Source organism: Mixophyes fleayi, chromosome 3 (genome assembly GCF_038048845.1).
Source record: "Mixophyes fleayi isolate aMixFle1 chromosome 3, aMixFle1.hap1, whole genome shotgun sequence".
In the NCBI taxonomy this organism is placed as follows: Eukaryota; Metazoa; Chordata; class Amphibia; order Anura; family Limnodynastidae; genus Mixophyes; species Mixophyes fleayi.
The window spans coordinates 63,730,061-63,747,006 of record NC_134404.1 but is presented as its reverse complement, the minus strand read 5'-3'; the positions used below and the strand labels follow the sequence as shown (position 1 = coordinate 63,747,006).

Sequence of the window (16,946 nt, the reverse complement as noted above, 5' to 3'; positions counted from 1 at the left end):
AACATGGTTTTGTCCAGGAGACTGAAATAAGAAGTTTCTCAAGTTAAGATCCTTAATGAATTAGGCCCAAGGAAATCTGTAAAATAATGTTTGAAGTAGGAGAAATTTCACGTGATATAGTGGATGATGTAAAGTACTTACCTTATAAACCAAATTAAAAGTTGCGGGGCCTATTTATCAGCAGAGCCTCGTTCATGACGATAAGGCTTATTTTCTGTATTGTCGCTTATTGCAGTCATATAAGCTTAGTTATCTCCAGAATGTAACCAAAATATATGTTGCGGCAAGTGAGCGACACTCAGTCAGCAATACTGGGCCACAGTGGTAAGGTTTCACTTGCCACTTACTAGGCCAGTCTTTACATATGTGTGATTGCATGAGTCAGCTTGTGCTTTCAATTCCATTAATGTGGAAAAAAGTAAAAATAATTCTAAAAATAGATAACATTTATTTTAAAAAATATTTAAAAACCCTTTTGCTCACTTAAAAAAAAAAAGTCTTAATTAAAATAATAAAGTACGTCTATTAAAATGTGATTTGTTGTTGCAATCTCAGACAAAAGAAAGTGCAGAAAGTGCACTCAGACCTATCAGGAGGGGCCCACACAACTTCCTTGACTTATAGTTCCAACCTGCACCCCCAGATTTGCTAGTTTTGGGCAAGAGCACCTGGGGCCCTTGTCTGGTCAGCCAGATCTTATTGGTGCCAAACCTTTCATTGTAAATTTAGTCCTGCTTACAGGACCTGACTAACTAAACTCCCTGTCTGTCAGCCTAGGGTAGAAGGCCTATGCTGACAAGACTAATAGCCAGTCAGGGCAGGGATCTGATCCATTCCTCCTGCAGATGATCTGTCTTGCTCTTTTTCCTGTTCCCTTCTTGCTCCTCTTCTTCTCTCTCAGTTTCCTTTTCTTCCCCTATGATCCACTCTTCCCTTCCTTCAGTGTGGGCTAAGCCACTCTCCACTCTTTAGGACATGTGTCTATGCAGTACGCGAGCAGATCGAGTAAGTGTAAGGATGTATTAATGTAATGTGTGTGATGATATTAATGTATGTGGGGGGGGGGGGTGATATTAATGTAATATGTTTATGTGAGTGTGTGTGAGCTATTAATGTAATTAGTGGGGGATATTAAGTTTATATAGTGGTGATATTAATGTAATGTTGAGGGTAATGTAATTTAGTTGGGGTATTAATGTAATGTGGCTGCTATTTGCGTTTATATATGTACTGTGAGGGCTAATCATTTAAGGTATCAGTAGGTGGAGGCTACTAATTTAATAAGAGTATCTCTTTATCTAATGTGAGGGTTATTAAGATAATGTGTGGTTTATAGGAGCTATTATCTAATGTAGAGGCTAATAATGCAATATGTGGTCTCGGTATTTAGTGTGAGGGTTACTCATTTAATGATAGGGCTAGTTGGAGAAGGGAGATAATTTAGTAAATGGGTCTGCTATTGATTTAATGTTTGGGTTGGTAGAGGGAAGGGAAGCTTAGATTATTTGGGATACCAGGATGTGAATAGTACCTCTGTTTTTCCAAACAGGGCCACGACATTCCAGGATCAGCCCAGCAGAAACAGATCTTAAGACACAAGCAGCAGTAGACAGCCAAAGTTGCCGGAACAGGTAGGATAGAGCAGTACAATCTGTATTTTTGTGGGGTGGGTTTTCTGAAATCAAGCATTTTCAAGGATGGCTCTTGAATTGCCCCTGAGAGTTAAAGCTTAGCATATGTTTAGTTTTATGACTGGGACTTTCGGGAATAGCCAACTCTAGCCACTCCCTGATTTAACAGCTTACCATATATTCAAACAGTCAAAAAATATATCACCTCTATGTTGTGAGGAAACCTCTCCTACTATCGTTACCAGTCACAAACCGCACTCTGACTCATGACTTGGAAGTGTTTACTTATGGGGTTACACACAATTCCAGCACTCAATCTTCCTCTCACCTCTCGCACAGGTTACAGATCTGCGGAATCATCCCCAAACAGCGCTCACACAATTAATCATCATCAACATCATCAACATTTATTTAGCAGATTCCATAGCGCTTTACATTTGGGTACATATGTATGCCGGAAGAGAGCCAGGTATACATAACATGCTAAATTAGATTATTTTTTTCTGTATTGAACTTTCTTCTGATCACAATTACATTACAATTTATTCTACCCTATTCCCATACCTACCTACTGCGACGATTCCCTGAATTTGTATATTTACTTATATAAATATTAGTCATTGTTTTCGTCTAGGATCACAGGACATGGAATAAATTCTACATTCTGATAACTTCTCATAGGGGAAAACCTTTATTCCAGGGGAAAATGTCATTTAATAATGGTGATTGTGTTTCTTTAGGTTTAGGAGAGAGAAGAGGTGGCACCATTTTATGGAATTGCCCACGATGTCATACTGCCTTGCTACAGATCTGTCATAGTTTACCAGGAAATCTTTGGGAAAACTATAGTTACACAATTACTCACCTCTGGGCCAGTATTCATTTGTTTAGAGTGGTTGGGTCCATGAATTATAGAGAGAGGGGAGAAGGAGCCGTTGACTAGGAACAGTTCAGTTCTTCCTTGGGTGCTGGAATCTACACCTCCCAGCATGTCCAAGAAGCAGAGAGAAAGGAAATGATGTCAGAACCCGCCACTGCAGAAGAGTTTGGTGTCAGAGAAGCACAGGAGTGCAGGCAAAGAAGTAGGAGGTATCGGCCATAGCCTGCCAGTGAGCACAGGAACCGCTGGGAGAGCAAATACCGCAGACAAAGGCTGTCACAGTAGGATGGGATAGACAGGCTACAAAGAGAGTTGGTCATATTCCTGCACTCTGATCCCCGAGCATGCTCACTGTGTTTTCTCCAGATGTCAGTTTCTCTTCATTCCTGAGCATGCTCAATTTATGCTCATCATTCTCCAGCTGCCTCTGATTTTTTCCTGTTACCCTTTAAATAGGAACCTCTTGTTTCTGTGCTCTGCAGATTAATTGATTCTAGTCTGTCTTATGTCTCAGTGTGTGTTGACCTGCAATTCCTTCACCTTTGGACTTAATTCCTGACTGATTTCCCCGCTGACCAGACCTTGGGCTTGATCCTGACCTTGTGGGCTTCTGGAATCTCTGGCCTTGGCTTGTTTTTGGACTTTGCTATTTGTATTCATGACTGCTACTTCAGCCCTGTTATCTGCACAGCTTATTTACCTGCATTACCAGTATATCCAGCTATTCCTGTTCTGTTACCTGCACCAGCAATACCTGTGATTCAGGCCGGTTTCCTTTGTCTTTTGCTAAGCCTAAATACCTGCATTGATATCTCGTTCAGCCCAGCCTTCAACCACTGAAGTCCAGCCTCTGAACTCATTTACCATTACTCCTCTTCCTGTAACTGTTTGCAGAGCATACCTATTTCCCATATACCATGCAACAAAGAGTGCTGACATCATCTCAGTTTTTGTCCCTGCTCTATAGTTTTGTTACAGAGGGAGGCACAGCCAGAAAGGGCAAGGTAATTGCAGAAATAAAATGTAATGAGGAGGGCTGCCAGTTCGAAAGAGAGCTTCCAGTCTAACAAAGAGAGCTTCCACTGTAAAGGAAGAGTGTGGCCAGAAGAACAGAGAGATCTGCCATTCTCATTATTAATTACATAGGGTGGTCATCTAAGCTGCCAGTATCAAGGAGCAAGCTGCCAGTACCAGAAAGGGAGCTGTTACTGCCAGGGAGAAATCTGCCAAGTGTCCAGATCCTGTTCAGGTGTCCAGATGGATGCCAGATCCGTTCAAGGTGTCCGCAAGGTGTTCTGAATTGTTCTATTTGAGCCAGGTGCCTGCATGTGCAGCTGCTTTTATTTTTAGCCTGGTGAAGAGAGTCATTGGGAACCATAAATGCCTTTTTATCTTTATTCCAAGTGCCCACCGGGTCTCTGGAACTGGTCAGTGTCCGTGACAAGTATGAGTAACCAGGTTGATACTGCACCACACCATACATAGGGTTGAGCACCAGTCCAACGTCCTGCCTGAACTTGAGGTCTGGCATCGAACTTCTTAACACAGTCGGGACTACTGCTCTCCTCATCTTAAATGCCCATTGGTAACGATCAATATTGCAGGATTGCTACTTCCCTCAATCTTTTTACATGGTCATATTCATTATTGTTGTTGGGACTACTCCCCACATCATCTTCTTCAAGAGGGTGACCCATTATTCTTGGTGCTACAGTTATCAGTGTGACACTTACTACTACTTGCTACCTCCTTTTATATGACCAGAGCACTGATTATGTCATTTGTTAATTCCCTGAGTCACAATATTTTCCATTTCATGGTATCGCCATTGTGTGCATTTACATACTGTTAGTCAGTTTACTGTGTGTGCCAGTAGGTCCAGATGTTAATATTTCCTATATTAGTTCCCACCTCTAAATTTGATTAGTTACATTTTATGAGTTAAGAGTCTTTAACACTTTTTTTACCAATCACATGGCTACATGCTAAACTCTTGTTATGATTGTTATTGTGAGCTGAACTATTTTATCATCTATTTGATCATCAATGTTTATCTGGATCATTGCATATTACTGAGTGTCATGCAATTGTGCGTCTCTTCATGTTAATATTTTGTACCAATTTCATAGTATTATCAATTTGTATGCAACTCATGTTCTACGATTACAGCCAATTTACATTATCCATTATCTATTAGTTAACCATTGATCTGCTGACCTTCCATGTGCCAAGTGGTGTTTCTCCTTTTACCAGGTGTGTGAGTCCCCAGTTATTTACTGTTGGTGAGGGGTTACCCCAGTCAACCAATGATAGATGTTGCCAAGAGCTACGACCCCGAAGACAGAATGTTGCAAACTTGCTGTACAATACCATCATTTCTTAAAAGGTGTGTTTATGTTTTCTCAGTTTTTCTTTGGCATCTGCCTCAGAGGTCAACAGTATGTTTCTGCAGGATGTCATAATGAGTTTTTTATTTATCTTGTTACTAGAGAATGGAATTAAAACCACTAAACCTAAAGCAGAAGTTGATTAAATATATCTAAAAAAAAGATTGCCTACACCCAGCTTGAAGTGAAACCAACTTAAGTGAAGCGTTCTGAGTAGCTGAGGGAGGCAGTGAAATACGTTCGGAAAAGTCAAACATTTTGATAGGACAGGGATCTAAAGTCCGTATCATAGTCAGGGAAACAGAACAACTTACACAAATACCGTCAATAAAACAGACAAAATAAGGAATAAAAGAATGATTAGCATAATCTGTAATACAGTTCCTCAGCTGTGTATACAATTGTTGTTCCAGAATGTATGGCCTTAATGATAAGGGATTATCTAGACCAGGCCTGTCCAACCTGTGGCCCTCCAGGTGTTGTGAAACTACAAGCCCCAGCATGCTTTGCCAGTAGACAACCTGTTGTTAGCTGGAAGGGCATGCTGGGACTTGTAGCTTCACAACATCTGGAGGGCCGCAGGTTGGACAGGCCTGATCTAGACATTGTAACTGTGATGGAGTTATGCTGTATTGAAAACCATGACCAGGACATATCTGGTTACAATTTTATTTAGAAAGGACCGAGTAGAAAGACAAGAAACACAGTGGTGGAGAGATAATTACGTAAAATAAAACATCAAAGTTACTTTAAATCAAGGTATTGGAGATAAAACTTTTTGTAACCTAAGAAACTTTGTTCTTCCTTTGAGGTGATGTACACAGAGATGGCAATGATGACCAGGGAGATGGCAATGAGATAAGAGCTTATAGCTGAGATTGTAATCTTCCTGGTGGGGACTGCTCATCACTTCTCAGCATTACCTGTGCAGCTCATCACTTCTCAGAATTACCTGTGCAGCTCATCGCTTCACAGCATTACCTGTGCAGCTCATCGCTTCACAGCATTACCTGTGCAGCTCATCACTTCTCAGCATTACCTGTGCAGCTCATCACTTCTCAGAATTACCTGTGCAGCTCATCGCTTCACAGCATTACCTGTGCAGCTCATCACTTCTCAGCATTACCTGTGCAGCTCATCGCTTCTCAGCATTACCTGTGCAGCTCATCGCTTCACAGCATTACCTGTGCAGCTCATCGCTTCTCTGCATTACCTGTGCAGCTCATCGCTTCTCAGCATTACCTGTGCAGCTCATCACTTCTCAGCATTACCTGTGCAGCTCATCGCTACTCAGCATTACCTGTGCAGCTCATCACTTCTCAGCATTACCTGTGCAGCTCATCACTTCTCAGCATTACCTGTGCAGCTCATCACTTCTCAGCATTACCTGTGCAGCTCATCGCTTCACAGCATTACCTGTGCAGCTCATCGCTACTCAGCATTACCTGTGCAGCTCTTCGCTTCTCAGCATTACCTGTGCAGCTCATCACTTCTCAGATTTACCTGTGCAGCTCATCGCTACTCAGCATTACCTGTGCAGCTCATCGCTTCTCAGCATTACCTGTGCAGCTCATCACTTCTCAGATTTACCTGTGCAGCTCATCGCTACTCAGCATTACCTGTGCAGCTCATCGCTTCACAGCATTACCTGTGCAGCTCATCACTTCTCAGCATTACCTGTGCAGCTCATCACTTCTCAGCATTACCTGTGCAGCTCATCACTTCTCAGCATAACCTGTGCAGCTCATCACTTCTCAGCATTACCTGTGCAGCTCATCGCTTCTCAGCATTACCAGTGCAGCTCATCACTTCTCAGCATTACCTGTGCAGCTCATCGCTTCTCAGCATTACCTGTGCAGCTCATCGCTACTCAGCATTACCTGTGCAGCTCATCGCTACTCAGCATTACCTGTGCAGCTCATCACTTTTCAACATTAACTGTGCAGCTCATCACTTCTCAGATTTACCTGTGCAGCTCATCACTTCTCAGCATTACCTGTGCAGCTCATCGCTTCTCAGCATTACCTGTGCAGCTCATCACTTCTCAGCATTACCTGTGCAGCTCATCACTTCTCAGCATTACCTGTGCAGCTCATCACTTCTCAGCATTACCTGTGCAGCTCATCACTTCTCAGCATTACCTGTGCAGCTCATCACTTCTCAGCATTACCTGTGCAGCTCATCACTTCTCAGCATTACCTGTGCAGCTCATCGCTACTCAGCATTACCTGTGCAGCTCATCACTTCTCAGCATTACCTGTGCAGCTCATCGCTTCTCAGATTTACCTGTGCAGCTCATCACTTCTCAGCTTTACCTGTGCAGTTCATCGCTTCACAGCATTACCTGTGCAGCTCATCACTTCTCAGCATTACCTGTGCAGCTCATCACTTCTCAGCATTACCTGTGCAGCTCATCACTTCTCAGCATTACCTGTGCAGCTCATCGCTTCTCAGCATTACCTGTGCAGCTCATCGCTTCTCAACATTTCCTGTGCAGCTCATCGCTTCTCAGCATTACCTGTGCAGCTCATCACTTCTCAGCATTACCTGTGCAGCTCATCACTTCTCAGCATTACCTGTGCAGCTCATCGCTTCTCAGCATTACCTGTGCAGCTCATCGCTACTCAGCATTACCTGTGCAGCTCATCACTTCTCAACATTAACTGTGCAGCTCATCACTTCTCAGATTTACCTGTGCAGCTCATCACTTCTCAGCATTACCTGTGCAGCTCATCGCTTCACAGCATTACCTGTGCAGCTCATCACTTCTCAGCATTACCTGTGCAGCTCATCACTTCTCAGCATTACCTGTGCAGCTCATCACTTCTCAGCATTACCTGTGCAGCTCATCGCTACTCAGCATTACCTGTGCAGCTCATCACTTCTCAGCATTACCTGTGCAGCTCATCGCTTCTCAGATTTACCTGTGCAGCTCATCACTTCTCAGCTTTACCTGTGCAGTTCATCGCTTCACAGCATTACCTGTGCAGCTCATCGCTTCTCAACATTTCCTGTGCAGCTCATCGCTTCTCAGCATTACCTGTGCGGCTCATCGCTTCTCAGCCTTACTGGTGCAGCTCATCGCTTCTCGGCATTACCTGTGCAGCTCATCGCTTCTCAGCATTACCTGTGCAGCTCATCACTTCTCAGCATTACCTGTGCAGCTCATCGCTTCTCAGCATTACCTGTGCAGCTCATCACTTCTCAGCATTACCTGTGCAGCTCATCACTTCTCAGCATTACCTGTGCAGCTCATCACTTGTCAGCATTACCTGTGCAGCTCATCGCTACTCAGCATTACCTGTGCAGCTCATCACTTCTCAGATTTACCTGTGCAGCTCATCACTTCTCAGCATTACCTGTGCAGCTCATCGCTACTCAGCATTACCTGTGCAGCTCATCGCTTCTCAGATTTACCTGTGCAGCTCATCGCTTCTCAGCATTACCTGTGCAGCTCATCGCTTTTCAGCATTACCTGTGCAGCTCATCGCTACTCAGCATTACCTGTGCAGCTCATCGCTTCTCAGCATTACCTGTGCAGCTCATCGCTTCTCAGCATTACCTGTGCAGCTCATCGCTTCTCAGCATTACCTGTGCAGCTCATCGCTTCTCAGCATTACCTGTGCAGCTCATCGCTTCTCAGCATTACCTGTGCAGCTCATCGCTTCTCAGCATTACCTGTGCAGCTCATCGCTTCTCAGCATTACCTGTGCAGCTCATCGCTTCTCAGCATTACCTGTGCAGCTCATCGCTTCTCAGCATTACCTGTGCAGCTCATCGCTTCTCAGCATTACCTGTGCAGCTCATCACTTCTCAGCATTACCTGTGCAGCTCATCGCTTCACAATCGGACAATGCCACGGCCATGGCATATGTCAAAAACAGGGTGGGATAAAAAGTCCAAGGGCAATGTGCATATCAGCCCAGATATTTGCTCAGGCAGAACAGTTCGTCCCATCTCTGTCAGCTGTATTCATTCCAGACATTCCAAATTGGGAAGCTGACTTCTTAAGTCGTCACACAGCAATACCAGGGGAATGGTCACTCCATCCGAAGGTATTTCAGATGCTAGTCTGGAAGTGGGGCCTTCCGGATCTGGAACTTATGGCATCCAGACACAATCGGCAGGTTCCCAGGTTCTGCTCAAGAGCAAGGGACCTGCTGGCGGTGGCGGTGGACATAATGACAATGCATTGGAATTTTCGGTTGGGGAATCTCTTTCCTCCCATTACAATGCTTCCCCGAGTCCTCCGGCGGGTCAAGCAGGGAGGGCTCCCAGTCATACTGGTAGCTCCCGATTGGCCACGCAGGGTATGGTATGCAGACATCCTTTTCATGGCAGTAGGACGAGGACGTTGCCCCTTCACAGCGACCTCCTTCTGCAGGGTCCATTTCAGCATCAGGACTTGCCTCAGCTGACTTTAAGGGCATTGCTGTTGAAGCCAGCCTCTGGCGTTCCAAATGTTTTTTCAAGCGGGTGGTGAATACCCTGTTATGGGCTAGAAAACCAGTCTCAGCCTGCATTTAACATAGAATCTGGCACATCTACATTAAATGGTGTGAGGACCGGGCACACCATACGAATAAATTGTATTTGCCCTGGCTGCTGGGTTTTCTTCACAGAGGTCTTGATGCAGGGCTCCGCCTGGTATCCTTAAAGGTCCTGGTCTCGGCTCTTTTGATCTTCTTCCAGAGGCCAGTGGCGCACGCAGGAGGGGTTTCTGAGTCTCTAGAAACCCCCCCCTGCGCTAACTAAGTGGCCACTGTCCTATACAGCAGCCGCGGCACTGTCAAAGAAGCGTCCGCGGCGGTGCTGTATTGTATACAGCACCGCCACAGACGCTTCTTAGACAGCGCCGCGGCTGCTGTATAGGACAGCGCTGGCGAAACGGAGCTGCTGCGCATGCGCAGCAGCTCTATCTCGTGTTTTTTTTTTTCTTCCAAGCAAACCATTGCTAGAAGGCTTACCTTTATAATAAAACAGATATATCTTAAGGCTAACGGGACAGTGCTTACCCACATTACGGCACACTCCACCAGGCCTGTGGGGGCTTCCTGGGCTTTTTTTTTTTTCGGTCGGCAATCCTCCGTGCTCCCCTGGAGGCGTCTGGTGGAGCTTCTGTATAGTGGTTTCAGTGTTCCAAGATGCTTCTGCAGGTACCGCCTTAGAATATTTGGATGTGCTCAGGGCATTACGTATTTATGACCAAAGAACTTTGGGTGTCCAATGTATGGATTCTCTTTTTGTCCTGATTGATTCCTAAAGCAGAGGCTGGCCAACTTCCAAGCAAACCATTGCTAGAAGGCTTACCTTTATAATAAAACAGATGTATCTTAAGGCTAACGGGACCGTGCTTACCCACATTACGGCACACTCCACCAGGCCTATGGGGGCTTCCTGGGCTGTGTGCAATGGGGCCTCGGCTGATCAGCTATGCCGGATGGCCACATGGTCCTTGGTCCACACATTCAGCAAATTTTATCAGCTCATTGGGTTCGCGTCCTCAGATGCTAGCTTTGGCCGTAGCATGCTACGAGTTGGGCTTCCAGAACAGTCCCTCCATTAAGGGGGCTGCTTTTGTATGTCCCCATGGTATCAGTGTCCTGCAGATAGGATGAAAATATGATTTTTATACTTACGATAAATCCTTTTTTCTGATTCCATCTGGGGAACACTGCATTCCCTCCCTTCTGCTCTTCTCCTGTTTGCTTCTTGGTTGTTCGACTCCCTTTCCTTGAGGGCTTTAGAATTACACTGACTAGCTACAGGGGGTTGCAGAGGGAAGAGTCTGTCAGCAGTCGCAAATTAACTAGTTAAGTGCCAACTCCACTCTCCCCAACTTCAACCCCAGATGGAATCAGAGAAAGGGATTTATCGTAAGTATAAAAATCCTCTTTTTCCCACAGGCAGCTCTGACAAGAATTTAATAGCTTTACAATGTAATAATTCAGCATACATATTTAATACATAATCCTAGAAATATAATGGTGCAAAAAGTCAGAGGTTATGCAGTCCTGTAGTCTAGTGGCCTTGTTATTTTTTTTATAGAGTTTAGAATAGAAGACAATGCAATGGCCTGTTATATGGTAATCACCCTGCATGACCCTACCATCTAGACTTTGAATAGCATGTGTTATCCTAGGGTTATTTGGCAATAAGATCAGAGGAAACTGTCTTAAAAGGTCCATATTTGGTCTTTTTCCAGAAGCTTTGTCTGATAAAGATTCAGTTAATGACTTGACTGAGAACTACGGGACCTCTTTCCCATTACTGGTCTGATGTTCCTTCTTCAACCTTATTTTCTTTCTCATTTTTTGAGCAGTGACTTCTTACTCTCCCCCCTTTACCTCTCTTTCTTTACTGTACCCCCTTCCCCTTTTTGATGTATGATGTCTTTGGTCTGTTTGTTTTGTCACTTTGCATAGTGTTATGCTAAACAATTCTGCTGCTTTTTATCTGTTGTTGTGATGATATATGTTCTCATTTGCATTTTATCTCCTCATGCCCCCCTTTTTCTATACCCCCCTCGTTTTGCATGCTTACTTTATTTCTTCAGTACAAATGTTTATTCGGTTAAAGTCAATTTGTGGTCATTAATGGTTTTCAAGAAAGTAGCTAAGGCATGTTGTTTGTACTTGGCTGAAAGAAGAAATGCTTAGAGTTTTTCTTAACTTCTTGCTTAAACTTAAGGAAGCACGGGGTCATGTTTAAGTCCAAAACAGTTATAGCAGCAGCACTGAATAACACCACTAAACTGTTCAAAAAGCATAGTTTGTTTAAAACACTTCACAACTGAATATGAACAACATACATCTCAATATACTTCACTCAAATTTATTTTATTTTTTATTTTATATTAATATCAAACATTAAACAATGTACTATTTTTTTAAAAACAACCATGGTGGATGCACATTTGTAATAAATTTTAATGTAAAGTGGTGGATATGTAACATCTAGTAGTTAGGCTATATTTTTTTTATATTTTAAGAAAATGGCTAATAATACGCTAGTAGAAATGAAAAACATAACAGATTAATTTGTTAAAATTGTATGGATACATTGTGGGAACATAAACCGTGTGTACTCTTCCGTAAGGGATAAATATGAAATCCATACAAACATGGGGAGGATATATAAACTCCACAGAGATAAGGCCTTGAGTGAGGTTTCGAACTAAGGAACCCACTGTTGAAAGATGGAATTTCTAACCACTAAGCCAACATGCAAGTGGAAACAATATGTGCATGATATAGACTAGAACGAAAAGCAGAGCATGAACTTCTCTCTTTTTTCTTTTTTGATTTTTATTAATGTCAATAATTATACTATGAAATATTATAGCCCTAAATCCTTGGTAGATGCACAGTTTAAATAATTTTCTATGGCAATTCATTGTTGCATAATATAATAATAATAATAATTGGACTTAAAATTTTTGTCATTTTTTGCCTTGTGGGTTTTTTTGGCACTTAGGTTTTTTATTTCTTTTTTTCTATGGATATTTTCTATTTGTTTGGATTCATTTTTTTGTGGAATAGCTGCTTGTCTGTGTTATAGCTCCACACAATTTTCAACATGCAATATAGGCATATTCCACAAAATGGTTCAGGAATCAAACTCATGACCCCACTGATGAAAAGTGGATTGTCTACCCACTAAGGCAACATGCTGATTGAGCATTACATACATTATATAGACTTGAATGTCAAGCACCATGTTTGAAAGTCCTATTAGGTAAAAATAAGTACATAAACCAAGCTTATAGTGCACCATAAAAACATACAACACAACACAGACACTACTACCAACTTGAAGGTTTAAGGTTAAACAATAAAGGATTATACATACACACATTCTCTTGTTGTCCGACATGAAAAATGTGTCATTTGTCATTTTGAATTGGAAATAACTGTGGATGCGAATTCAATGGCTAATAATTCACAATCATAAATATACATGCACGATACAATAGTCTATAGACTGAGGAAACAAAAACACATATACTAGCATACTCTTCTATAAGTGACACGGTGGAGTAAACCCACAGAAACATGGGGATATACAAAGTCCATACAGATACAGGCATGACTCTGATTTGAACTCATGACCCTACTGTTGTCAGCTGGCTAACCACTAAGTTATACTTCATATTGTAACAAACAACACAGGCACTGGTGGCAACCTAACGTGTTAATGAGCATAATTAAATGAACAATTGCACTCACCTTCTTCGTAACAGACATGAAGGATCATGTTTTGTTTTATAAATAGTCTATATCTATTAAGATGATTCTTATGTGTTTCTGCACTTCCCCATGTTGTATATTTATCCAACAGATTCCCAGCCCTCCTGAAAATGTGGAGGCAGGCCACTTCAGGTTCCACACTGATTTGCAAGGTAAAATGTTTTTCTAATATGGTTTATATCACACTTTTAAAATTCTCTAACATCCTAAAAATACAATTATTGTTTCGCGATAAAAGTAAAGCCATCTTTCATTTTTCAAAACAAATACAAATGCATGCACCAAACCGTTTGGACTTAAAAAAAATGTTTACCTTTGAAATCGGGATATAAGGGCTGCCTCTGCCCATGCTGAGATTATCAGATATGACTTTTATAGCCATAGCACTTACAAAAGGCTTTCATTGATGTACTACTAGGCCTTATCTGGGACATGTCTGCTTCACCTGAAAAATATTCAGTAATTGAGCATAGTCTGTGTTAATCATATATCTGACTCTCTATGTAAATGTTCTTTTCTGCCCAGGTAAAGTATATAAAGTAAGTGTTGTCTGTTTATTGTTTTTAAGGCACTGATTTGTCAATGTTTTCAACCTTGCATTCTCTTTCATTTTGAGGATAAGTGAGAAACAGACACCATTTTAGTAAATAGCTAAATGTTTGTAATGTATTCCAACAGACCTTATGACCCAGCTATCAGCTGAAGCACAAAGGAGGTGCGGCAAGGATAATTTCATGGAGGAAAACATGAAGGAGTTGCCTTTGTAAGCATTTAAGTATCTATAGTTAACAATGTTAGTCCTTTTAGGTTATTGGGGGACCTGTGTTATAGTTAAGACATCATAAATTGTAGATTTTACAGCTTGAAAGTACAGGTGTGTACAAAGTACACACAGTCAAGTAATTTTTTTGTTTTTCAAAATAGTCTAAGGTTGATCTTTTTCTTTAATAGTTTAAAGAGATAAAGAAGACAGTCATTATGGGTTTCAGCATGACCTGCCTTGCAACTCCTGTAACCAATGGGTTAAAACCAACATCCATGTATTTGTATTTTTTTTTGCTTACAAAGCAGTTTGTATTTACAGTTTGTTTTTATTTTGTGTTTTATTTGATTGCTGCAATTGTGTTTATAAATAAATATTATTTTTTTATTTTTGCAATACTCATTCTCCTGTTATTCTCTGCTGCTTTGGACACTGTTGAACACACTCTTCCCCTACACATCCTTCATTCCATTGTCCATCTAGCTACAGTTCTCTCCTGGGTCACTTCCTACCTTTCTAACTGCTCCTGTAGTGTACCCACCTCTGGCACATTCTCCCTTCGACTCTCACTCTCTATTGAGGTCTTACAAGGCTCCTTTTTTTTCATAAATGTTCTACTTTAATATTGTGCATATCTTGTTTTGGGGTACTAATTTGGTCATTTGGCCTCCAATACCACCTCTATTCTGAGGACACCCAAATGTACATTTCTTTCCCTGACCTATTTCTTTCTGTACTATCTGTAAACCAATGTCTTTCTGCTTTTTCCCATGGATGTCACAATGATACATAAAGCTCAACAGGTTCTAAACCGAGCTTATTATTTTCCCTCATGCCAGAGTCACCAACTGGCCTCCAATCTCACTCACTGTCAATAACACCACTATACCCTCTGTGTTGCTTAAAATTTAAATCTTCAGTAAGTTTGTGATGAGGATAGCAGAAATCCATTAATAAAGCCTAACATGAAAAAAACAGTTGTACAGAAAAGGTCCCTCAAAGTTTAAATATTATACCCCCTAGTTCCTAAACAACTGTCCAAAGCAATATTCCAAACCGAGTACCAAATTCGGAGCTGCCAATTTCACTAATAATCGGCAATTTGCTTTGCCTACAACAGCATAGTGTCCCCCTGCCAGAATGGCAAGCAAGTCCTGATTAGTCTGCACTGGCCTGCATTTCCTAGGGTGATGTGCTACACCCATGATATGAAAATAATATATCCCTTAACTAAACTGTGTATGTGTGTGTGTGTGTGTGTGTGTGTGTGTGTGTGTGTGTGTGTGTGTGTGTGATAACACTATTCCATGTAAGTAAAAGTTAACTGGACCACTCTAGGTCCCGGCAGGTTTAGCCAAAATAGCACTAGTACTACAAGTGCAAGAATAGTCAATGTCTGCACGGCCATGCTGGGACCTAAAGGGCCAGATTCCTGTTAGCAAGTGCCTGTAATTGTGAATAGTGGTATACACTTCGCCTAGCTCCATAACGCCCCCATTGCTAGGACCCAAGGAATGAATGACAAGCCGAGATTTTGCCGACAAGTATGGAAAAGATCCGCGAATGATGTGAGCTCGCCCACATGTACTCTGAGAACCTATCATAGAGTAGATTATTGGAAAGTATAGCATTTCCATAATGAGAGCCAGCATCTTTGCAAGGCGTGAGCCGCGGGTCCTGGCAGATGCCATGGACAGTATGCCCGCAGGCCGTTATATCTCAAACGAGATGAAGCTGCGGGCATACACTAATGTGCGCCGCTTTATATGGCAGCATTTTAAACACCGGCGCAGCATTGTGCAGCTCCAGCGGTGCTGGAGCGACCTGCGCCGGGGTCAGCCACAGCTTTTAGAGGGGTTGAGGGAAAAGATTTTAAGACGTAGTTCTCTATTAATCACCTAAAATACTGTAATTCAAATTTTTTTTTGTTTTTTAACAATTACTTTCAAAGTTTTCCAAGGACATGCCCTATGTAACTACCCCTCCAATGCAACATGCTTTTGCCCATGCGACAAGTTCATTTGTAAATGGCCTTTTTGGGATTCAGACCCATGACCCCAGTGCTCTGAGGCAGAAGTGCTAACCACTAAGGCAACATTTCTGATATTAACTCCCATACAGTTTATACAGTTTTTAAGATAACACTGGTAGGTGGGCAATGCTCAAATTAGTGCAAACCTCATTTGTCAATTTTTCAATATTACAAGGCTTTACCCAAATACCTCCTGTAATATGTCTCCCGAATCTGTCACTATTTAGATAATATAAATATTTTTCTGGAAAACTACAATATTAATGTAGTACTTATTTTTAAAAAACAAAAAAATGTCAGTTCAACATCCCTATGTCACCTAAGGCAAGTCCAAGATTTGTTACAGGCTGTCTAAAAGTGTTGTGTGTTTCTACATTTTTTTTTTTTTATTGAAAGACACTCTATTATTTGTGTCGCTAAATGCATGTTTCACAATGTCAGCTGAAATTATTATATGGCTACATGTAGGTAACTATGAAATAGGGAGAACATTTGTGGTACCCCAAAGCCCTGCTGAACAGCACAGAGGAGTGCATAAACGCTTTTAAAACGCAGGGCTACAAGGGGAAAACTTGTGCACAGGAGTGATTGACAGGAGGAGAATGAAGGCCCTGATTGGCTGGAGGAGTAACAGGAAGAGGATGTGCAGGAAGGAGGAGAGAGAGAGAGAGAGAGAGAGCAGCATGGTAGAAGGAACAAGTGGGAGGACGTGCAGCCGAGCAGAGAGAAGATAAGCTGCTGCCAGAACTGTGACATTGCCAGCAAAGCGGACGGAGAACAGCTGGGGACACGCAGCGGGGCGCCAAAGACAGTCTCCACTAACTGCAGAACCGTCTCAAGGTAAAACCCTAGCCTGCAGTGTACTGCACACACCCCAGTGTCAGAGGGAAGAGTGATGAAAGAATCTATCCAAAACTGACATTGCATTCTTGTACAAGGAAGGATTGTGAGAGCTTTTCCCCCAGATCATACCTTTACACAGGCTGCAGGGAACAATTAAGACG

The 16,946-nt window shown here is 42.2% G+C and overlaps 1 long non-coding RNA gene across 1 annotated transcript; it reads left to right on the top strand.

Moving 5' to 3' along the window:
• Positions 1–4,757: 4,757 nt before the first annotated feature.
• LOC142142660 (uncharacterized) lies at positions 4,758–14,182 on the top strand. The gene is made up of 4 exons (XR_012689266.1): positions 4,758–4,897; positions 13,239–13,299; positions 13,826–13,910; positions 14,099–14,182. It is a non-coding gene; the product is annotated as an uncharacterized LOC142142660 (long non-coding RNA).
• The last annotated feature ends 2,764 nt before the right edge of the window (positions 14,183–16,946 follow it).